Source organism: Pteropus alecto, unplaced genomic scaffold (genome assembly GCF_000325575.1).
Source record: "Pteropus alecto unplaced genomic scaffold, ASM32557v1 scaffold71, whole genome shotgun sequence".
Classification (NCBI taxonomy): Eukaryota; Metazoa; Chordata; class Mammalia; order Chiroptera; family Pteropodidae; genus Pteropus; species Pteropus alecto.
This window is the reverse complement of record NW_006433024.1, coordinates 11,735,818-11,759,646: the sequence shown is the minus strand read 5'-3', so window position 1 is coordinate 11,759,646 and position 23,829 is coordinate 11,735,818. Positions and strand designations below refer to the sequence as shown.

General features: G+C 41.5%; 1 protein-coding gene and 1 non-coding gene across 5 annotated transcripts in view; both read left to right on the top strand.

Annotated features, from left to right (window-relative positions):
- The window catches only part of SLC1A2 (solute carrier family 1 member 2), a 142,052-nt gene that overhangs the window by 5,835 nt on the left and 112,388 nt on the right, over positions 1 to 23,829 (top strand). Inside the window, exon 1 of one of the 4 annotated variants that reach the window (XM_025044163.1) lies at positions 9,364 to 9,490. The exons of the other annotated variants lie outside the window; for them this stretch is intronic. The gene's annotated coding sequence lies outside the window, so the exon portion shown is untranslated. Of the gene's footprint in view, positions 1 to 9,363; positions 9,491 to 23,829 lie in introns of those variants that run through there. 4 annotated transcript variants of the gene reach the window in all.
- TRNAM-CAU lies at positions 12,574 to 12,646 on the top strand. Its single transcript has one exon. It is a non-coding gene; the product is annotated as a tRNA-Met (tRNA).

Genomic DNA, 23,829 nt, shown 5'->3' with positions numbered 1-23,829 from the left:
GCCAGACCTTACACCCGGGCAACCTGGCTCTAGGACCTGTGACCCTAACCGCTAGGGCACACTGCTTAGTTCTGCAGGTCCAGGGTCGGCTGGAGCTGCAGAATGGCTGCCTCCTGCGACAGGGCATGTGCCTTCCAGGTTGGGCGTAGTCTTTTCTGAGACCACTCTCTCATGTAACCTGCTTGATGCCCTCCTTCTCTGTGGCAGCTGTGGAGAAAATGAGCTGGGGTTCCATCCTTTCAGGGTATGCCACAACCTAATGGTTGTGGATTCGAGGAATTCTTCAAAATCCCATTTCTGTGTCATGAAAGGTAATTCCAGCTACTTCTTCTTTTTAACCACTTACCTTCTTGTTATTTCCTTTAACTTTGCTCTGGGTGGTTCTTAATGAAAGTTCTCTTTAACTGGTTGTCAGGACGCCAACAGTATTGTCTTATCCAGATGTGCTGCTTTGAAACGGCACAGGGCACGACCACATGGTTCCTATCTTTTGGAATATTGAGCCTTGGGCATGCACTTCTTAGTGATGAATGTAGCTGAACATTTAGCGGGGCCATGGAATTTATCCTTCCTTATGTGATTTTCAAGTGTGGCCGTTTAGGGTTGTGATTTACCCATTTTTCTAGAACAGCTACTAACCCTGCCTTTTTAGGAGTGGGGCTGCTGTTGGTGGTGGTGGGTTTTGTTTGTTTGTTTGTTGCAGTGCATGCAAACAGTTATGACTAGGGATGCCTTTTAAATTGAGGAAGGAATCTTCTAGATGCCATTTCTGTATGCGTATTTTGAAGAGTGGCACAGTTTGCTGATCACCTATAGGTGGCAGTATATGTCAGCGCTTTATCCAGACTGGTGGTTGAACTCCCTTTGGAGACCCCTGGGTCCTTAGGGAATTCCAATCCCCACAGCATTCCATTCTCTTCTGATTAAAAAAAAAAAGTGTCTCTACCAAATATATCATTTGGTATTCATGAGACGATCGTCATGTATCAACAGTGTTCGGAGATATCGCCATAAACAAATAAAAATAGGACCATTTATTTGAAGTTATTCCAGGTCTGTGTGACTATACATATATGATTTCATTAAATCCTTGGACAATTCCTAGGAAATATTATGCTCAGATGCAGACACTGAAGCTTCGAGAAATTTTGATTTTATGCTGTTATTGGGTGCCTTGCGTTTTTTGTCATCTCATTCTACCGTTTCATATTATCCACATTTTGCTCTTCACATTTCCTTCATATTTCACAAGCTCTCCCTTCGTTTGTTTGTTTTCGCTCCAGTGGGTGTCCCCCATCCTTCTGATCAAAGGAAGCGAGATAGCCAAGTTTCCCTGAAGAAAGAGATGATAAAGAATTTAAGAGGTTAGCAATGATCACAGAAAGAAGTTAATCTAGCTTTAAATGGAAATGTGACATTTAAAAGAAAATGCCACCGAAACAAGTGGTAGTAAGTTTAGGCAACTGAGAAGGATGATCCGACCCCAGCTTGTAGACACTAAACCAGAGACTTTCAAATAGGAGCAGTTGCAGTGAAGGAAGGGAGAGAAGGTAAAAGAAAATAGATAAGACAAAAAAAGTACTCTTCTCCATCAAATATCAGGCAGAGCCAACTGCTGCAGACCAGATTGTATCTTTGTTTTTATCTCAGCCTTTACTAAAAGGTCAGTTTGTGATCTGATAACCAGCTTTGTTAGGAGAGTATATGGAAGTCAACGTGAACAAAGCACAATTAGATAAACTCATCTAGGGGTGAAATGGATGGATAACAGCTGACAACACTCATCTCAGACACTAAAGGGACTGATGGGTCCCCAGGGGATCGGTTCAGTTATTTTTTTATATTTAGATGCAGCATATGGTCTAAAAAAATTGTCAAAAATAAATATGGGACCAATTTCTAAAAATAGAGTAGGAAGTAATGGAATTTAGACTGAATCTATTCTCATATTTTTCTGGAATTCAAGGTCATCCATCAGCAGAAATTAGTAAAATCATCACAGAAGAGAAGCACTGATGGGATCATTGGTTTTTTTTAGCATGATTAATTGCTACCATTTCCAATGAAGGAGGAATCATTTGTCTGAGAATATACAAATTTGGATTCTTTTCATGACATGGATACACTGGGTTTGAGGCATTGTTGCTGGCTGGTCCTAGGAAATATTCTGCAATGGAGACTTGTGTGCATGAGGTTATTGAGGGGAGCTCTAAGCATCACTCCCTGAGGAAGAGTGAAGGAAGCCAGGGTGGGCAGAGGGGGAAGTTGAAACAGTCACAACAAAGGGCTTGGGCCATCTCATAGGAAGCCGTGGTACAAGAATGGCCCTTTGGAATGGTCCAGAATTGAGGAAAGAGGTCTGGCCTTTCTCCGACTGCATCAATCAGCCACTGGATCCAGGCTGTGCTCCGGCAGTGGGCATGGCCCTGGATGAATACAGGGCAAGGCTTTGGAAAGAGATATAGTTGGTAAGTGTTTTCACTTATCAATATTCCCGGCAGCTGGGGGAGTGAATGCCTCAGTCCTGAAGGTCAGGGGCATAGGTATCTGGGCGGCATGTCATAGCATCCATTATTGACTCCAAATTCAAATGTTTGAGAGATAATAAAATAATGGGTATGGATGCTTTCAAATTGAATAGTCAGGCCTCCACAAAGCTATCATCTGCAATAAAATACTATACCTTAAAATGAATGCGTGGTAGGGGAAATACGAGAGGGGGTAGTGGATTCTGGTGGGCAAGGATGGGGAGATTTAGCAGCCATCACCTTCCTCAATTTTAACTGTGACCCACACAGCCCCCAAAGACTGATAACAGAAGCCCTTCTCTTTACTACAGACCTTCCCAAGGCATCTGGTCCAGCTGGAGGATGGTTATCTGAAATTGCTGCCTTAGAAAGGGAAATCAACTTGAATTAATGGAAAGGGCCCCAAAGAGCAACAGATAAATATATTGGGAAGCAGAGTATAGCTATTGTTGATTTTCTCTGTGTTGACAGCAGCTGTTTCTACATTTCTATCAGCGTTATTTCCCATGGAGTCCTTACCTTGGAAAAAAGGTGGGCAGTGAACTGGATAACCCTTTTCTGGAACATCCATTGTGTTGTTCTGTTGATTCAAGAAGTCATGTATTCTCTTGATCTCTGGCCAAAGGTGCTTGTATGTTGACATTTCACTGCTCTATTCCCTTGGTAAATATTGAGATATGTTCAGAGAAGACAGAACACTTTTGTACATAACCCAAGGCCTTGTAGACTATATCTCTGTGGGTATTTTCCCGTATTTTCTCATAGTAATTGACTTTCTTTCTGAGACCAGGACATTGATTATCAATGTGTTTGTGTTTTTATTAGCACAACAGCTTAATTCAAATGTCTCAATTGTAGAGTAATAGAAGGTAAAGCAAGCCAACACTAAAACTTGCCTTTTCGTCCTTTTCTTACCTGTTTTTTAAGTTAAAAATTTGTTATTTACTATGGCAGATATTATGAATGGTTTCAGTATATGGGTAAAGACAATACTGACTGTATTCAATCTACATTTAGAACATGCATCTTGCACATAGAACATAACTTTCAGCCAAATGAAGGGATATGAAGGATTCACTATTCACTGTCAAATAAATTATTTTTAACAAAAATTTTTAACTTTTTATTTTTTTGGATCCGTGTTTATTTTCTTATAACAAAAAACATAACATTATTAAGAAACTAAAAACAAACAACAACAACAAAACTAAGCTAAATATTACAGAATGGCATAAAATAAAATAAAAAAAGACTACCCTCCCACCCCAATTCCATTCTCTAGAAATACTAATTTTTTGGTTTATCCTTTGAGACATTTTTCTATGCCCATGTAAACATCCAATTCTTAATATACAAATTATATCATTCTATACAGATAATTTTACAACTTGCTTTTCACTTAATACCTCTGGGTATACAATCATGTGTTATATATATCTGATAGTAGTTCACTGTGTGGTTCTATAATAATTGATTTAACCAGTCCCTGATTGGTAGATATTTAGGTTATGTCCAAGTCTTTGTCATTGTAACAATGTTGGGTGGAATGTGAATTGTGGGGCTGGTGGATGAGACCAGTTATGATTTAGATGACAACAATGATTCAGATGGGGGATAATAGCCCAAATTAGGGCCTATATATGTATTACCAGATGCCAAGGATATTTAGAAGGACTCAGTGACCAAATGTATGTAATGGTGAGCACGAGGGAGGCATAAAGCTCTCTCTTGGTTTCTGGCTTGAGTAAATGGAGGTGGGAGAGAGTGCAGAAAAGGAATTCAGGAAAGAGATGGCAATTTTGAAAGAACAGGTAATGCATTTGGTTCCGTGTACTGGGTTATAAATTTTTGCTGGGATACCAGGTAGAGATGCTCACTGAGCAGTTACATATGGGAAAGGGTGGGCCCTTTATGGAGTGGTATTTATGATCATAGAAATAAATGAGATCACCCAGACAGATCATGAAGCTAGAAAAAAAATGGGGCCGAGGGAAGAAACCTTGGGAAGTCTAGGGTCTATAGGTGGGAGAGGGAAGCGATGCAGGTGCACAGGATGCTGAGAAGTAAGGAGGAGAATCAAGTGAGAGTGGGTGTCTTGGAGTGAGTGACAGTGCCATATGCTGTAGAGAAGTTAAATAATGTAAGTGCTGAAAAGCGGTTATTGGATTAAGTAATTTCAAGGCCATCACTGGCCTGTGCCAGGACAGGGTGAGCAAAGTGGTGGCTACTGTCCCCATGCTGGTGTGGGTTGAGAATGGGTGAAGAGAAAATTAATGTAAATTTTTTTTTTCAAAGGCGGCAATCAAGGAGAGGATGGAAATACAAAAGTAGATACAGGGAGACCAGGATTACGTTTTGGCTTATTTGTTTTAGTTTTAGGGTAGGTGTGATGTAAGCATGTCTGTATGCTAAGGGAAAGGTTTGACTTGTGATGATGAGGTCTTAAGTACCTTTTGTGGGACGAGCTGATGAAAGACAGAATTAGAACCATTGCTGGCTTTGGAGGTCCAGCAGGGCAGGGCAGGGCAGGGTGGCTTTGTGAGTACTTGGCCAAAGCTCCCTACGGCCTTCCCGTTTGATCCCACAGTATAGGGGATGACAACTCAGAACAGTGAGGGAGGAAAAGGTCACCTGCCTAGACTGCCAGATTTGTGCAGTCCACCATGGTGATCTGTACAGTGACAGATAGGGCCACCAGCTCCTTACTTCTATAGCTTTGTTAGTCAACCAGCTAGAGTTGGATAGATTTTAGCAGTGGTCGCTATTGTTTTGACCTGGGGTAGAGGTGGGGATCCACCTCCCACAAGCTTTTCTAAGTCCCCTAGCTGGAACTCTTCTCTTTCTCTTCTTAATCCTTCATTTGCACTCTTGTGTAGCTTGTGAAACATCCTTGGAGTCATTTTCGATCCCTATTCTTTTGGCCCTCATTCTCTTTGGGCATTTACGTACCACATGTATCTGATAACTCTCAAATGTATATTTCTATCTCAGACCTTTTCTCCGAGCTCCAAATTCATATATCCTACCACCTAATTACCATCTCCATTTGTATAGTGTACAGACATCTTGAAATCACCATGGGTACAATGAAACTCTTGCAGACTCACCCTTACTTCCTCACAAGATTCTCCCATCTCAGTAAATGTACCATCCATCTAGACATTCAAAGCCAGAAATATAGGTATTCCCCCTGTTTGTTTTTTTCCCCTTCCATCAGCCCCAATCTACAAGCTTTCTCAGTTCTGTCTCCAAAACGTCCCTTGAGTCTGGCCTTTTCTCTCCATTGCCATGGCCATCGCATCAGCCCAGATAACGGTCATCACTCCACTGGAAGCCACACAGCCTCCTGACTTTCAGTTTGTCAAATACCCCATGGTCTTGCCCACTTTAGGACCCATTCCCTTTGTATGAACCACTTTTTACCCTCCACCTACTGCTATTCTTCAGACAGCTGGTACCCTCTCATCTTATAGCATCCTTTAGTTCTCGGCTTAAACTCTCTTTCCCAGGGAGGTCTTCTCTTACCACTCCATCAAAAACAAGTCTCCTTTTCATAGTCTTACCTCATTCCTCTTGTTTTCTCCCTTCACGGCGTCCATTACAATTTTTAAGTATTTTATTTATTTATCCTTTTGTTGGTATCTACCTTTCTCAGGAAGATAAGCACTCTGAGGGCTGGTTCATCATTACAACCCCCCAGACTCTAAAACTTTGCACTCAATAAGTATTTCTCTCTCTCTTTTTTTATATCACATTTTGTTTATTTATTCATCTGTTGATGGATATTTGGGTCGTTTCTACTTTTTGACTATTGTGAACAATTGTACATATATATTTTTTAAAGCTTTGTAGTATTTTTTGGGGGGTAACATTGGTTAATACAATTATATAATTTTCAGGTGTACATTATCACTTGACATCTGTATATTCTATTGTGTGTTTACCACCCAAAGTCCAGTTTCCTTCAGCTACCATAGATTTGATCCCCTTTACCCACTTCACCCTCTCCCTACCCCTCTATATTTGGGCCCCTTTAACCATCTACTTACTCCCTCCTCCCCTACCCCCTACCCTCTGTTAACCACAAATCCATGTCCATGAATCTCTGTTCGTTTGTCCCATTCATTTGTTGCTTTAGGTTTATATCCTTCATATAAGTGATATCATGTGATTTTCAACTTTTTCTATCTGGCTTATTTCACTTAGCATGATTATCTCAAGTTCCATCCATGTTGTCGCAGATGGCAGTATTTCATTTCTTATGGCTGCGTAATATTCCATTGTATATATGTACCAAGTTTTTTTATCCAGTCATCTACTGTAGGACACTTCGGTTGCTTCCATGTCCTGGCCACCGTGAATAATGCTGCTATCTTTTCAGATATGAGTTGTCAAGTCTTAGGGGTAAATACCCAGTGGAGGGATTGCTGGATCCTATGGTAGATCAATTCTTAGTTTTCTGAGAAGCCTCCATACTGTTTTCCATAGTGGCTGTACCAATTTGCAGTCCCACCAGCAGTGTATGAAGGTTCCTTTTTCTCCACTCAATAAGTATTTCTTGATTGAACACTCCTTCACCTTAGTGTGGGGACATAGAGAAACCTTTCAGAAGAGGCAACATTTGAGCTGGGCCTCCTCCAGGGAGTTTGTCCTCTTACAGGACTTCATTTTAACAGAGTGTGCTAAGAGTTTTCTTGTCTGTCTGCTAAAGATCCTGGTATTTCTGAGGATCAGGATGACATTAATTTTTTTGAGTCCCAATGATAACTTATTATCGTTATCACAATGCATGTTAGTGTAATTTAATTGTCTGCTTTGGGAAAGAGACACGCAAAGGTGTAGAGAGGGCAGAAGGGGATGGTTTTAAGGGGGCAACAGGGCCAAAATTGAGAAATTATGTTCTTTTGCTTGTTAGGACACATCCTCTTTTTAAGATTCTGGTGCTCAGTCGAACTTCCCTGCCCACCAGTCAGTAACCAACATTTTGACTGCTAAGGGTTGATAGGGTTCAGGTAGGTTACAGGAATAATTCGTTGGGCAGCAGTTCATCTTGTGGAGCCAAAAATGTATTTGTCACAGTCAATCATGTTCCCTTGCTACTGTCTGGGAAAGATTACAAACTCCTAGAGCTGCTGTTATTTTAAAATGCATGTTAATTTAATCAGATGAGACTTTTTGAGCCTATCTCCTCCACCCCCACCCCCGATCTTTCTCAGGACTTCCTGCCTCCTCTTGGAATGATGTCTTCCTATTCCTTTTCCTTGTTCCTTGTGAAGGAAAGCGAGGAGAAGCTAGCATGAATTTGATATTCAGATTCAACGAAGGATTTCTCAAGTCAAAGATGATATTTAAATTGCATCCGTGAATAAAATCCAAGGCTCAACAGTTCAACTGCTTGTAAAACTGATTTATAAAAAGAAAAGTGCTCAGAAGCTGACAACGTTGTTGTTAAATTGATGCTTTTTAACTCTTGAAGAGATTCTGAATGTATTTAATCATTCCCAATAGAGTTCTCTTCTCCGAGTTCCTATTGTGATCAGATCAAAAGCCATGCCATGAGAAAGAATGAAATCTTACCATTTGCAACACGATAGACCTAGAGGGTATTATGCTAAGTGAAATAAGACAGACAGAGAAAGACAAATACCATATGATTTCACTTATATGTGGAATCTAAAAAAAAAAAAAAACAAAATAAATGAACAAACAAAACAGAAACAAACTCATAGATACAGAGAACACACCGATGGTTGCCAGAGGGGAGGGGAGTTGGGGGAGATGGGTGAAAAAGTGAAGAGGTTAAGAAGTAGAAATTGGTAGTTACGGAATAGTTGTGGGGATATAAAGTATAGCGTAGGGAATATAGTCAATATAATATTTTAATAATTATACATGGTGCCATGTGGTTGCAAGACTTCTGGGGGGTGTCAATTTGTAAGCTATATAAATGTCTAACCAGTGTGCTGTACCCCTAAAACTAATATAATATTGAACGTCAACTGTAATTGAAAAAAAAAAAAAGAGCCATGGGTCTAGAAATAAGTCTCATAGTTGGTATGTGTGTTTTCTGGTAACTTAAAGAAAGATATTCTGTATTTCTATAGTTCTTGAAGTAGAATTCTTTTCTGGAGTTTTCTGGTGGCAGGACGTGTCGAAGGGTATTTGTTGTGTCCTGGTGAGACAGGAGAATAAAAGCTCTGCCCAGCGTCTTCTTTCTTGACTCTCAGTGAGAACTCTGTGATTGGATGAAGGGCCAGTTTATGGAATCCCCTTCCTGAGCCGTATGGGAAGGTCTTCAGCTGAAACCACCCTCATCATCTTTACAGCAAACGCTAGATTCTTCCTAAATTCAGAGTTGGGGCATTCAAACTGCTGTTTTCGAGGTGGAAGTAGAATTCAAGTAGAGATGCTGTGCTTTCTAGTTTCCTCTGATACAGAAGTCGTTGTTAGTTGGGAGAACCAAGCATCCATGGATCGTGTCTTTATGTGCTTTCTCTCTCCCTCGGAAGATTCTCAGTGGATTTCCAGGAAGGTAGACTCCAGTTCTCCACACACAGTCCACACATAATTTGTTCAGCAATCAGGAAGACCAAACCAGTTTGTCCAGAAGGGGACACTGTGGAGCCTCACGGCGGCAGCTGCAGGTCAATGGTGGTTTTCCTGTTGCTTCAAAGCAGGAGCCAGAGGGTGAATTGCCTCTTTCCCAAGCCAGCAAGAGCTGTTGCCTCGATTTTTAAGAAGGGAAGCCCTATCGTACTGATTATTTACATTCCAAGTGACCTAGAGTTGTTAAATCAACCAGGGAACCAGAGCCCTCTGGGACAACTGGGCCGACGTGGAGAGTGAGGTGACAGCATTCGCCACTTCCCACAGTGGTCCTGGCTCTCTGTCCTCATCCCCCTGGCTTCTCCTTGAGCGTCATCAGCGAGGTTTGAACAAGATTTGCTGGTTCCACAGCTCAGGTATGTCCGACCTGTTTTTGTCTGGGTTATTGATAGGCTTTTTAAGATGAAGGGGAAACCAAAGGGAAGAAGAGAGACCTTTAGAGAGGAAGAAAAAGACACTTGAGTGATCAAAAAGTACATTTGAAAGGGTTGGAAAGGCCCCAGAATAGACAACATAAGAATGGAACCATAAAAACAGATATTCCTCTTTTCAAAATGACTAACCAGCCACCCCAGAAATCTAGCTTGTGTTCCAACCCAATTGGAGGCAGGCAATAAAATTAAGGTAGGCGTGGAAATGCTGTGTTTTTGTTACAGGCACACTCCCCTTAGAGGTGGCCATAGAGGAATCAGGATTTACCCATGTGTCCATATGTTTGTCTAAATAGGACTTTCCTCCTCACCTTGGAGCTGAGCTGCTGAGGCCAGCCAGTGAGATGAAGCCGGTTCCATGTTTTTAAGGAGCGGGAAAATCACAATTCCATACTAGTATCTAGTCAGGGGGCATTTTATATTATTAACCCTTGAGTTTCTCATGTCATATAACCACAGGGTATTTGTTGAATAAATAAATGAAAGCAGTCAAAAGGCTCACTGGATGAGCTCTTTGCCACACAATTTCTGAGTCCTTCTTCAAGAGAATCTTAGATTATTTGAGTATTTTTTGAGTACAGCGACACAGAGGAGCAGGGCCAGCTTCAGGGCCCTGTCCTTGGTTTAACGCTCTGCAGTCACCATCTCAAAGTTTTTAATAACAAGGGGACTTGTGTTTTCATTTTGCACTGGACTCCACAAGTTATGTGGCCAGTCCTTCAGGGAAGCCACACGTATGTGGGCCTGTAGGAAACACTAGTAATGATGACAGTGACCACGATAAAGATGAGAACCTTGAGAGGATCTGATCTCTTGCAGTGCACTAGAATATTCCAATAATGAGATACTTTGCATAAAACAGCTTCTGGGAGCCAGTGTTACATAGCAGTTAAAAAAATGTGTTTTATATTCAGAAAGACCCAAGCAAAATTTCCTGTTCCACCACTTAACGAGCAGTATAACTTCAGGAAGTTAGTTAGCCTCTCTGAGACTCAGTTTATTTATCTTTTAAATACGGACAATATCACCCACCTCATAGGGTTTTGGAGAAGATTAGGGCAGGACTGTGAAGCACTCAGCCTAGTGCCTGGGACATGGAGAACACCCTGTACTGGTGACTGTCATTCTTCTTGGAACAGCATGACTCTATTACTTTTAGCCTGCTAAACTTAGGCTGAGTTATCTGCCAGTTTCCTGACTTTGCAAATTAAATTGCTAACACTTGGTGCATACCCACAGGTATGTTTGCTAATGCTTTCTCATAGCTACAGGTGATAAGATTAGAAATTAGGTCCTGGACTTCTTTGATCTTATGAGCGGTGTATTTGCAAAGGTTTGTTAGAAGATTTTTCTCTTATGTGCTTTTAATCCTGGAACTATTTTTACTCACTACACTTCTACACTTCTTACTCAAGATGCATGGTGTTTTTTTCACTATGTTCGTAATTCTTGGAGACCAGCAGGGGGCCCTACAATTCAATTTAATTCTAACTCTACCTGAAATTAGAGTCAGATCCCATGAGTTAAGGGCTCAGTCGCACGGGACTGCCCCCACTTCAGATGCCAGTTGCAAGTCCAGGTTGTACCCTGACTGACAGGCTATAAATTTAGCAGGTTCTCACGACCCCCTCCTCAGTTTTCGTAATTTGCTAGAGCAATTCACAGAACTCAGGAAAACATTTGGCTTTACAACTCAGGAACAGGCAGATGGAAGAGATGCATAGGGAAAAATATGGGGGAAGGGACATGGCGCCCTCTCTGTGCACATCCCCCTCCCAGCACCTTGACGTGTTCACCAACCCAGGAGCTCTCAAAGCTATTGTTTAGGGACGCAATTGATTAGATTACTGGCCATTGATTATGAATTTTTTAAAAAATTTTATTAAGTTTATTGAGGTGACATTAGTTGACAAAATCACATAGGTTTCAAATGTGCAATTCTATAACACAGCATCTGTATATTGCATTGTGTGCTCACCACCCAAAGTCAAATCTCTTTCTGTCACCATATATTTGATGCCCTTTACCCTTATCTACCTCCCTCCTTTCCCTCTAGTAACCATTATACTGCTGTCTGTGTCTAAGAGCTTTGTTTGTTTTCTTGTTTGTTGCTTTCAGTTTTATATCCTGCATATGAGTGAAATCATATGGTTCTCGACTTTTTTCATCTGATTTATTTCATTTAGCATGATGTTCTCAAGATCGATCCATGTGTAGCAAATGGCAGTATTTCAATTTTTCTTATGGCTGAGTAATATTCTATTGTATCTATGTGCCACAGCTTCTTTATCCAATCATCTATCAAAAGATCCTTCGGCTGTTTTGATGTCTTGGCCACCATGAATAATGTATGCCATTGGTTAACTCTATCCCCAGCTTCTCAGAGGCTAGGGATGGGATAGAAAATTCCAACTCTCTAATCATGCCTTGGTCTTCTGGATGACAGCCCCCATCTTGAAGCTATCAAGAGGTCTTTCCTTCAGCCAGCAGTCATCTCATTAACCTGCAAAAGAAACTCATAACTCTGGAGAGTCCTATGGTTTGGGGAACTGTGTATCTTTCAGGAACTAGGGACAAAGACCAAATATTTTTGTTATATCACCTCCCTGTAATATCAGAGTCTCTCCAAGCAAGAAGAGTCCTGCTTGGAGAGACTCATTGATTTCTTCTGAAACTGTGTAAAGATAAGACAGATTGTTTCAGGAAGTGTTGGGCTGAGAGACAGGGGGCAGGAGGGGGATTCAGACCTAGGTCAGATGGGCACCTTGGAAGAAGGGGGTAGACTAGATGACATGTTTCTTCAAACACTGGGGATCTGTGATTTCCTCTCTGAAGTTACCCCATCAACTCCAACAATGGATGGTTCAAGATTTCCAACACCTAAACCACCTTAAAGCATCTCAGTGAGTGTTTGATTAATAACCCCATTGTAGATGGCCCCAAATGTGTGACTGATTGTGCATTTTTACCAGGTGAGCTAGCATGTGGGAGAGGAGTTGCTCACACCTGCCTCCTTAGCGCAGTAGGCAGCGCGTCAGTCTCATAATCTGAAGGTCCTGAGTTCGAACCTCAGAGGAGGCAGTTCTGTTTTTGCTCAGGTTTCTCCTTAAAAGGAACTTATCTGTGCTGTAGAAAAGAATGCTGTAAGTTCCAAATGTAACATAATAATATACAGCTGGGCATGAAAAAATTTATATTTTAAGAGAATTCAAAGAGTTAAAAAGATTATGTATTTTTTTAATGTTATTTTGGTTAAATTTTCATGAGACTCATATTTCAGGGATTTTATTTATGATTTGTGACAGGAGTAAGGCATATTAAGGCACCATTCTATAAGATGGAGAGTTTATTTTATAACAAATCTATTCATTATACATGAAATCCATACTGTTTAGACACAAACAAGATAAAAAAAATAACACCTATTCTCTCACTAATGAGAGACAAATATCTTTAACATCGACATATGTCGTTTCAGACTCATGCATATATACATAGCAGTACATTTTTAATAAAAATGGAAGCATAGCCTATATATAAATTGTCCTATAAACCAATTTTTTCCTATGAAATAACATAAAAAATTATATAGTTTTGACTTGGCAATATGTTATGAACATCTCTAAATAAGTAAATTTATCACCTTGTTTAATGGCTATGGTTTTATTTTGTGGATGTATCATGACTTCTAAGACCAATGGTTTTATTTTGTGGATATATCATGACTTTTAAAACCAATCTCCTATCGTTAGATATTTAGCTCGTTTCTAAGTTTTCACTATTATAAACATCCTTGTAGATATACACCTAAGCAAACCTGTCTCACTACTTCCTTAGAGTAAATTGTTAGAAATGAAATCACTGGGTCAAATGGTGCATATTATTTATCATTTTGACACATTTATCCTAATTGTGCAGCCTCGGGTGGGGCGGGGAGTGGGGGAGGAGCAGGAGATTCAAAGAAACGAAAGCATTTGTCTTTCTCGAGTCTACCTCGCTGTAGTGTCTATTAATTGTAGTTGTAACGTAGAGTGGCTCTGGGGTGAACATTAATTCCTGGCCAAAACCTGAGCCAGGTTTAGACTTAGAAATGTCTTTCTCCTGCACTTGGTTAAAAAAATCTTTTTTCCCCTGAGTTGGCTCTTCATGTTTTACACATCCTCTTCACATCCCACATCAGTCCTTGTTGACGTGGTCACGTCCTTTAGTTTTGCGGCTTTTATACAAGTTGTAGAACATTCTCAAGATTTCTTTATCGTTAATCGTGCAGAGTTTACACTGAGTTTCTAAGGGGCAAGCTCTTCTTTATGGGGTGCTTTTCTGTAAAAAGGTGGCTGCCGACTTTACTCAGGGCTGGCTTCTTCCTTCTTGCTGTCTTTTCGCTGTGGATGGAAAGCCCTGAACATCCCCTCTATTTTGAGTAGGACTAGATAGACAAGCCACGCACAACTGGAAAAGGCATCCTTCTATAGCGCAGGCATCCTTCTGCAAGGATTGTGTCTCACGTTCCAAACCTTCTTGTCTCAAGGCCCAGACCCACTCCCTATCTCAGCCCCTCCCTACCTCCAGTTGCGGTCAGTCTGGTTGGATTTTACCTAAATTCTAGGAAGATGACTTCTACATAACAATCAAACAGGGAGGATCATCCAGTTTGGCTTCATTATTTGGGTAGGTAAAGCTCCAGTTGCTGGGACCAGGTAATTAAAAGTGCTTGCTTTAGTTTCCCAAGTGTCTAAGGGGATGTGTGTAGGGGCTGAGTGTCTGTTAAAGGTCAAGTCTTCACTTCCTTCAGGATGAAGGGGAACTATATGGGGAGGACAGCGATTCAGGGAGCAGAAGGAAGAGGAACGGGAGTAATAAGGACACGCTAAAGGTCAACATGGATGGGATGGCTTTTTCCAGGCTGGTAGGAACAGATTGCAGCTGAGTTTTTTTTTTTTATTTTGTAACTTGCAGGCGGATGCAAATCAACTCTCCGAAATAAAGTCTCTCCTTGAACTGGGTAGTGACTCAGCCATGGGCAGGCTCTGCGGGGCTAATGTGGTGTCCTTCCTCCCCATTCAGGAGGCTCTGAATGGGCTCTCTCTAAAATGCAAGCCATTCTCACGTGTTTCCCAGCCCCATGGAGCTGAGCAGTAGGCTAAGCCTTCTGTGCTTAGGGTAAGACTGCCTTTATTTAGCTCTCTTAAGATTAGATAACTCACATCACCCCTCTGAGACACACAGGCAGTGGCATTGCTTTTTATGACCTGACAAGTCGTGGACCCCAAATCTCTGTTTGAGCAGGCTTTACTAAACATGACGTGGAGATGCTGTAGGTTTAATATCCTTTGGGATGGACTACTCGCCATGGACAGAGCTTCAAGTTTGTGCTGTATTTCCTCTGCCAAACTCAGACCATGTTTTTGTTCCGTCTCCTTCAAAACTGGGAGTTGTCAGTGCATGTGAAAGTTGGAAATGAATGTGGGATAGAATAGGCTTCTGTGTCATGTTAAGGATAATAAGGTGTTTCTGCTTGTTGTCACTATGGACTTAGAATGTTCCAGAATGTTTGGTCCAGCCAAAACAGGTTGAGAGACCAGGTTTTAGTCCTTGCTCTGCCATTGGCTGCTAGACCATATATCTATCTGTTATATCTCACAATATGCTTCATGATTTTTAAAGACTGGGAGAAAGAAGAAAATAAGGTTCCCCACCTAAAGTTGAAGACTGTGGTTCAGGCATATTCTGAGCTTTGCTTCTGCCCAGTACGTGAGCTTTAGAAGACATGTCGCCTGCTTCACCTGTGTGCTTCACTTCACCTTGGCCCTCTATTCCCAAATGCTGGCTCTTCTGGGGTCCATGCAAGATGTTCCTCCCTCCAGCAGTCTTGGTGGAACTGCTAGGTGGCAAAGCAGAACGTCCCTTAGCTTCCTTGTCCCTTAATTCCTCAGAGCCTCCCCAGGGGTTGTGTGAGGTCTTTACCGAAGACATGGGAAGAACTCGAGGGCATAATGATTTTAAAAAGAAGTAAGCATAAGTATCCCTATTCTCAGGGCTCCAGAGGAAAAAAATTCTAAGCTTTCGACAGGAGGTTTCCTGAGAGATGAACTCATTTCTCTGCTGGCCCAGGTAAAGAGCCCCTCCGTCAGTTCCCCGCAAACGCCATTGCCTTCTGAAGCCCCCACTGCTGCCCACGGGGAGCTGGGCGTTGTCCTTGGGTCCCATGGCCTTCTCTGCTCTGGGACAGCTGCTAATTGCTCACCGTGTGGTGTTCCCGAAGTCAGAGCTAAACACTATAAACGGCACAGCCAGAGCATCAGTGGGTAGGACGCTCTCTGGCCCCGTGAGAGCGAACCTCCTCCTGGCTCCCGGGGACTCTTTGAGTAACTATAGGCCACAGCCCATACTTACCACGGGGTAGTGCGCCCTCCTTACCTACCTACAAAGGACAGAAGTGTCTTTCTAAAGGCGATATGCTCTGCAGCCATATCCTCCATCTGCCACAGAAAGCAAATTTAGCTTTATTATGCACTGTTCTTTCTTCATCTCCCTGCTTCTGTGTTAAGCTTCCCAGTGGCTTAAGGGAGCAACAGAAGTGGGACTTAGTATTGTGTCTAGGTCCCAGGGCCACATAGCCATGGCCATTCCCACTAACTAGAACAGAATCGACAGGTTTGAATTTTCCTGGCCTTCCACCCTATTCTTGGCTGGTGGGACAGTGACCTTGCAGCGAAAAGAAGAATTAAAGAGAAAATGGAGTGAACTCTCCAAGGAAAAGAAGGGATCGGCCCATCTGGCCTGTTCTGGCTTTTTTTGCCGAGTCACACAGTTATTATCTACAGGCCGAAAAGTTCATACTCCTTTGACTGAAGCTAAGGAATGTTTATTTTTAATCAGGAGAGTTAAGTTAGCTATTTGCACTTTGATATGTTTGGAAAGTGGCCTTTCATTCCAGCAGGCTCAGGCTGCCAAGTCTGCATGCTCACCGTCCAAGGGTACGGACGCCGTAGAGGTGCCCAGCGCTGTGGCAGGTCTCGCAGGTGCCTAAGCAGCAGATGGAGGCTTTGGAGAGCCAACGGCTATGTCGCTGATCCCTCCACACCTGGCTGAGGGTGCCTTCAGGGACAGAGCAAGGATCTCAGGCCTTCAGTGCAGACACTGTAAGCAAACCAGGACACCACTGCTGCCTGTCGCTGGAGGGTTGCTGGGAAGAGCCCATCCTGGGGGCTTTATAGAAGACAGAGGAGTTTACCTTCGGAAACAAGTTAGAGCCTGGTGTTAAGGTTAGGGTTGGCTCAGGGGCTGGGGCAGGAGTTGGTGAGAGAAAGGAAGTAAGCTTGTAAATGAGGGAGGAAGGGCTCGATTGAACAAAGAAGTCTTCTTTTAGAGGGGACCGGAGAATGCCCAGTCATGGTTACAAAAGAGTCTCAAGGGCCGTGGGACCTCTTTAGCCATTCCCATGAGAAGAAAGCCATGGGGGAGAAGAGGAAATGTGTGAAAGAAACTCACATGATAACGAAAGGGAGTCTCTAGTTTCTTCCATCTTTTAAAACTAAAATGTTTTAGGCAAATGAACCTTTATAATGTCTTCTTAATATCCACATACCATTTTAAGAGGCGTCTTTTATTCATTTTATGATCATTTTTATTTGGTTATTTTGGGTGCTGGGGTCACTCACGAATCTCTAAAGGGAATGCTCAAAGCTCAGAGGAAAAGCGGTTGGTGACTTTTTCCAGATTTGTGAAACATCCCTCACATTTTATCTGATTGCCTCTTTCTGGTTGCTAAATTCGGTTATTAAAGGCTTAGCAGTGAACACCAATTTTGAAATTATTTTTGCTATCTCTGCTCAGGACAGTAAGGCAGCAGAAAGAACAGAGGCATAGGCTGTGGCTACTACGCCTGCAGCCTTTCTGACATTGAAGTGACCAGGGAAGGGACTCCTGTATTAGCTGTGGGGTAGAGACCAGATCAGGGGCTGGGCTGGCCTCTGTCTTCAATGTGGCAGCTTTAGAAATCAGGAGATCTTCTGGAATATCACCCAGGCCTTAGCTCAAATAGCAGTAAAATATGGTGCCATCTATTTATTTAATAGATACTTATGGAGTGGCTGGCCCTTTGCTAGGTGTTAAGGATGGCCCTCTGTGAGTCAGATACAGCCATCTGGTGGAGCCTGGAAGTCAGGTGCCTGGAGAGAATGCATCTTGGTCTTCTTCTACTTGCTATCCTGACGTCCTGGGCAGAACTTTAGTACTGGACACCTGGCACCCAGGAGCTGGATGTGCTTGAATCTTGGACCAGATACTTTCTGGATGAGTGATCTGGCTTCTGGGAGCTTCAGGTTCCTCCTCTATCTCTACTATAATATAGAGATAATAGCATCTACCTTGAAGGGCTGTCGTAAAGGTTACCTGTCATTTGACCATGTTGGAAAAAATAGGTGCTCAAAAAAAAAAAAAAAGATTTTTTAAAAAATATATTACCATGTAAGCACAGTTGTGCTTATATCCCTTTGGAACACCTGCAACTGAACCTTCAAGATGTAAAATCTTCAAAGTATAGCAATGCCACATTTATGCACCCTTAACCCTGCAAGCACACGTGTGCGCCTCGCTGCTGCTGAATCATCCAGAAAGAGAGACCATGAAGGTGCCAAGCCTGGATAGAGGCTCTGCGGGACTCAGGGCATCCCCTCCACGTGGCTTTCCCAAGCCTGCCACTGGGAAAAGAGGCAGGGAACTCTGGAAGCCTGTATTTAGGCAGCCTAAAAATTGGGAGCTCAAGCTCTCTCATATGTCTGGCCTGGCAAGCATAAGTATGAATAACAAACTCAAAAAGCATAAGTACTTTTTGGCTCTAGAAAGTCTCGATATAGTGTGTATGGGATTGCCCAGGAGGATCCATGCGCCAAAGCGGCAGAAGCCCACCGCTGGTGACTTCCAACGCCCTGGACGCAGGGGGGCGCTGCAGCCCCACTTATCCTCAAAGATGGTGGGAGGCCTCCCTAGGCTTCCTGAAGGAGCCCTGAAAGAGCGGATTTCCTTGAGGCTTGCTTGATTTCACATTCTCCGTGCTTTCTTCCTATGTGGAAATCGGGGGAAGTCCTGCAGTGCCCTTGAAAAACAAAACAGAAAATGTGCATAGCTTCTTCAACCAGGAAACTTAAAACATTTGCAAGTGATACATTTTCACTTGTAACATACATTTAAAAGTACATACAGGCAAAAAGAATTCCGCACACCCCTTGAGAATAGTGTTCAACACACACACAGACATAAGTGATTTTATTTATTTACCAAAATAGGGTATCTCTCTGCAAACTATTTTGTTATTTGCTTTATACTTGATGATAGCCCCAGTAAATTTTTCAGTCTTTCCCATTTATTTTTTTTTTCAAGGTGATTTTGTTTGGCTATTTGGGATTATCAAATCTGAGGTTTGAAGCCCTAAGTTAAGGTATTAGGGTTGAAAATGAAAAACAAAGCATCTTAATGAGAAATTGTAATTTCAGTGAGGAGAGGCTTAAAATGATTACATTTTGGTCACTAAAAGAGCATTTACAACCCTTAAATTCCCTGAGGAGAGGCCTTCTTTCCCAAACCTTCCTCATTTCCTTCTGATTGTCAGTTAGATGGGTTAGTTGGTTCTCCCAGCTGCAAAGTGGAATTTTGTGCTATAGGTAGGAAGGGGTTGTTTTGAGGAGGGGCAGGTGCATACAAAGCAGAAATGATAGCACAGGTTCTGTCATCAGACTGGCACAGGTTCAAATCCTAGCTCTAGTACCTGCTGTCCAGCTGGGTAACCTGGAATCAATTACTGAATTGCTTAGAGCCTTATTTGTAAAATTCGGTAATAAAACACCTCTTTCAGGATTGTCATCAGTATCAGGTCAAATAATAAACACACACAGCCTGGCACAATGGCTGGCGGATAATAGGCACCCAATGCTCTGTTAGGGATCAGCAAACTTTTTCTGCAAAGAGCCAGATAGTAAATATCTTTGGCTTAGCAGGCCTCTGTCACAACTACTGAACAACACGTAATGAGGAGTGTGAATCTGTTTCAAGAAGAGTTTATTTACAAAAACAAATGGCAGGGTGGATTCAACCCCTGGGCCTTAGTTTGCTGATCCTGCTCTAGGTCAGTGCTGTTCAATAGAAATATAATGTAAGTCATGTATATAATATTAAATTTTCTTGTAGCCACAGGCAAAAAGAGAAACAGGTGAAATTAGTTTTAGTAATGTATTTTATTTACTTGGAATTATCCGAACTATTATTGTTTCAGCATGTAATCACTATGAAAAACCCTTAATGAGGTATGTTTTTACTTTAATTTTTCATACTATTTTTAACCATCTGCTGTGTCTTTAAAACTTACAGCACCTCCCATTTCATACTATTCACATTTCAAGTGCTCGATAACTGTATTACATAGCCCGGCTTTGGATAGTGCTTCTCAAGCTGTAGGTCATAACCATTTGGTGGGTCAAGAAATCCATTTATTAAAAAAGTCAAATTTTAAAAATGAAATAGAGGAGAATAGAAAGTATCAGAGTACATTGCATATAGACAGGGTATGGTTGTCTCCTGCGGTTTTGTTTGTGCATGCATGCATGCGTGTTTGCATGTGTGTTTGCATGTGTGTGTGCTGGGTCATGATGAGAAACATAAGACTTGTTTCTTCTAGTAGGTTGTTGTCAAACATGTTTGAAATTCACGGCTTTACATACTAAATCCAAGGTTTTCTTTTCTTTTTTTAAATTTAAATCAGGCTGATTGAGGTGTTTCGCTTCTTTCTCATTCAGACTGTGCATGGCTGTGCCAAAGTTTTCTGTCCCTCGAATGAATGAATGTCTGAAACCAGCCAGACCAGTTAGTTACCGAATGTCATGCTGATCATTTAAAAAATACACATCAAAATTCTCAACACTAAACTTTACTATCTCTGTACTTAGTTTCAAAAAATCCTCATTGTACAGATAGCAGACTGAAGCCTGGAGAGTCGAAATGCGTAATCAAGGCCCCAAACCTGAGCAGAGTTTTGGGATAAGAATGGGACCCAGGCCCCGGCTGGAGAATGGCTGCTTTCTCACTTGCTGGGGCTTCACCTGTCAGTGTGGAAGGGAACCTGGGTCCATTCACCCTGTGATTTCAGTGTCACGAGTCACTCGTTGCTTGGAATTTTTGAATATTTGAATCAAAAGTTAGAGAGAGATCGCTTTAAAGTATTTCATTCTCTTCTTGATTCTTTCATCGATTCTTCAACCAGTTTTATCTGAGTATCCAAAAACAAAGGCGACCAAGGTTCAGGTTCTGGGCTCAAGCAGCTCACAATGCAGAGGGGAAGTTATGTTTCCAGAATAGTATGTCTAAGATTATTCAGAGTGAAATGAAAAAGAGCTTGTTGTGTGTCTGGCTTGTTGTAATCTCATAAAAGATGAAAATAGGAAAATGATAAAACTCACCTACACCTGCTCGTCAGCTATGTGATGAAAGGCATTTAAAATTATTTTTATAGTAAAAATTATTTAAGATCCATTTTCCTGAAATAAATTCTGGGTAAGCCCCACCCTCTGACTGGATTTAGTTTTCTTCCTTTCCCACGGGATCGATATATAGAAACAACACAGATTCAGGCTGACTTGGGTATGAATCCTGCTTGCACCTCTTCTAGACTGTGGGACTCAGGCCATCATCCCTCAGACTCGGCTTCCTCACTGGTAAAATGGGGATAGTAATTTTGGCCTCATAAGGTTGTGGTAAAGATTAGTTGGGGGAAATATGTTGAGAGGAAAAAGTTTAAGGGTGGAAAAATGCTTTTATGTGTGAATTTTTAATACTAATCCGTTTCCATAATAATATAGACAATTGAGTAATAGAAATGATATATTTTTTCACTTCCTCTTTCTTCCAGAAGGGTGCGGTGTGAAGCCAAGAAATACATTTCGTTTCCCTTCTTTTAATGTCCTGATATTTAATGACTTACAGACTGCATTTTAAAGATTTCTCCACCATTCACATCTCGCTCTCACACATATACAGTTTCTGTCAGGAATTCCACATTCATGAAAAAATGGCCACAGTTTTTGGATGCTTTTTAAACAAAACAAAGCAAAACACATAAGGACTTTAAGTTGTTGCCAAGGCAGCCAGCACTCTCCTGACAGTTATCCAAAAGTAAATTATGAGTGAGCTTTGTCCAGGACATGATCAGTTACACACCCATTGTCCTCGAGGGGAAGGTACCGTGGCTCTCTGATAGCACGAGTGGTCACAGCACTGCGAAAAGGGGACGTGCCTGCCTCCTCGTCCCATCCAGGGGGACGACCCAAATAAGCCAGCCATTTGCACGGGATCCTCTTCAGCAGCCAAAGACCCTATTTTCCTGGCATTTCGGGCTTGTGTAAAAGGCTAGGCCTCTCTCTGAGTCACTTTTCCAGAAGCAGGATGCTTAACCTGGCATTTTTCTTTTAGTCCCAGAAAGATTTGACCCATTCCTGCCCACAAATTATGACAGCTATCTATGGCAATCGTAATAAGTTGATACACCAATTCCGTGAGAGAATGAGAGAGGCCACTGGAGGACAAGAAAGTCAGAAAGGGCATGTTTACAACTTACTGAGATATGCAGGGCTGCCCTCATTTTTCTTTAAAATTAAAAGAGCTGCATGTTAGCCATGGATAAGCTTCTCAGACAAATGAATTTTAAGGTAACTTACTTAAACTTTCTGAGCCTCGATTTCCACATATGTAAAATGGTTCAATACTAGAACCAAATCTTTTAGGGGTGGCTGTGAGGATAAATGGATAGCAAGTATATGGAGAAGTTCCTGGTAACGGTCTGTTAGCTGTTATAATTAAAATGGTTGATCCCTAGGCCATGTATCAGTATTTCTCTAATGTTGTTCACTCTCCTGAAATCTCTTAGGATATTCAAAATACAACCTTTTAAAGCTGATTGTTTTCATTTTCAAAAATAAAAGTGGACTTTTTTCTTCTGCTTCCTTTCAAAAGAAAATGCTTAAAATTGCCACAGAGACATAACCTATTGGTGTCTTTTCCTCGGTGTTGAGTGTAAGTTTATGCTGACATCCCTGAATTTCATTGCAATGGTGTCTGAAGATGCCCATGTCTGAAAGTGTCTAGAAAATATGTACCTTTAAAGAGACGTGTTCTTTTTCTGACACAGTAAAAGAGTGAGGGATGAGAGAAGGCAAGAGGGGCCTAAGAATATAGGTAATTCCATTGATGAGAAAAACTTAGTGGTGTGAAAGAAATATAGCAAGGGATATGGTTTTAGAGGGCAGGAAAAATAAAAAATTTACAGGCTGGTTTTGCTCGTTGCTTTCTGTCTCCTCTTTCTAAATTCTTTTAATTCTGATGAGACAAATTCCTGTAGTGTTAAGATTTTTTAAAAAAATTATTATATTATATTATTATATTATTATTATATTATTAAATTATTATATTATATTATTATATTATTAAGTTGGTTAGAAGATGCTCAGGAGAATCTAGGAAACCAGAGAGAAATGAAGCTAAGCTCTATGTCTTTGAAGAAACACATTTTGGGGAAAGAGCATGTCAGGACAGCAGATGGGCTGGCCTGGTGCATTGTAGAACTGGCGTTCTGAGATAACTCGCAGGTCCCAAACAGTATATCGTTAAGGTATCCCCAAAAGATCATTTGACTGCCAGCCGTGTCCCTTCTGCACGATTTTCTGCCTGGGAGGCAAAACCTTTACGCTTTAGGAACCAAACAGCCTAGCTGTGTGGCTTTGGAGAAATTGCCCACCCTTTCTGAGCCTCAGTGTGCTCATCTGAAGAAATAAGGATATAATAATTTCCTTGCAAAGTCGTGACGAGGATGAAATAAGAAACCATCTGTGATGTGCTTGTCATGTCCTAGGCTCTCAATGCCTGTTATCGCCCTTCTGGGTACTAAAAAAAAACATCCATTTCCCTAATTCATAAAGGGGAGGGCAAGGGTGGTTTGAGCTGGAGATTTACTGGACTTTTTAAGTTACAACTTACAAAGAGGTAAGGGGAGTACTTTTATTTTTGGATATTTCTACTTCACTCTCTCATTAGTTCACTCTGAAGCCCACATATAGAATGATCTTGTTAGTCATTCAGCGTGTGGGTAAATTTTTTTATGATACTTTTTTAGTTTATCCTCCTATAAACCACATATTTCTGGGGAATTTAAACAAGTGCCCCTCTATGAATTGTGCCATATTTAAGCAGATGGTTACTTATTAAGCACACAGCAGTGTAGG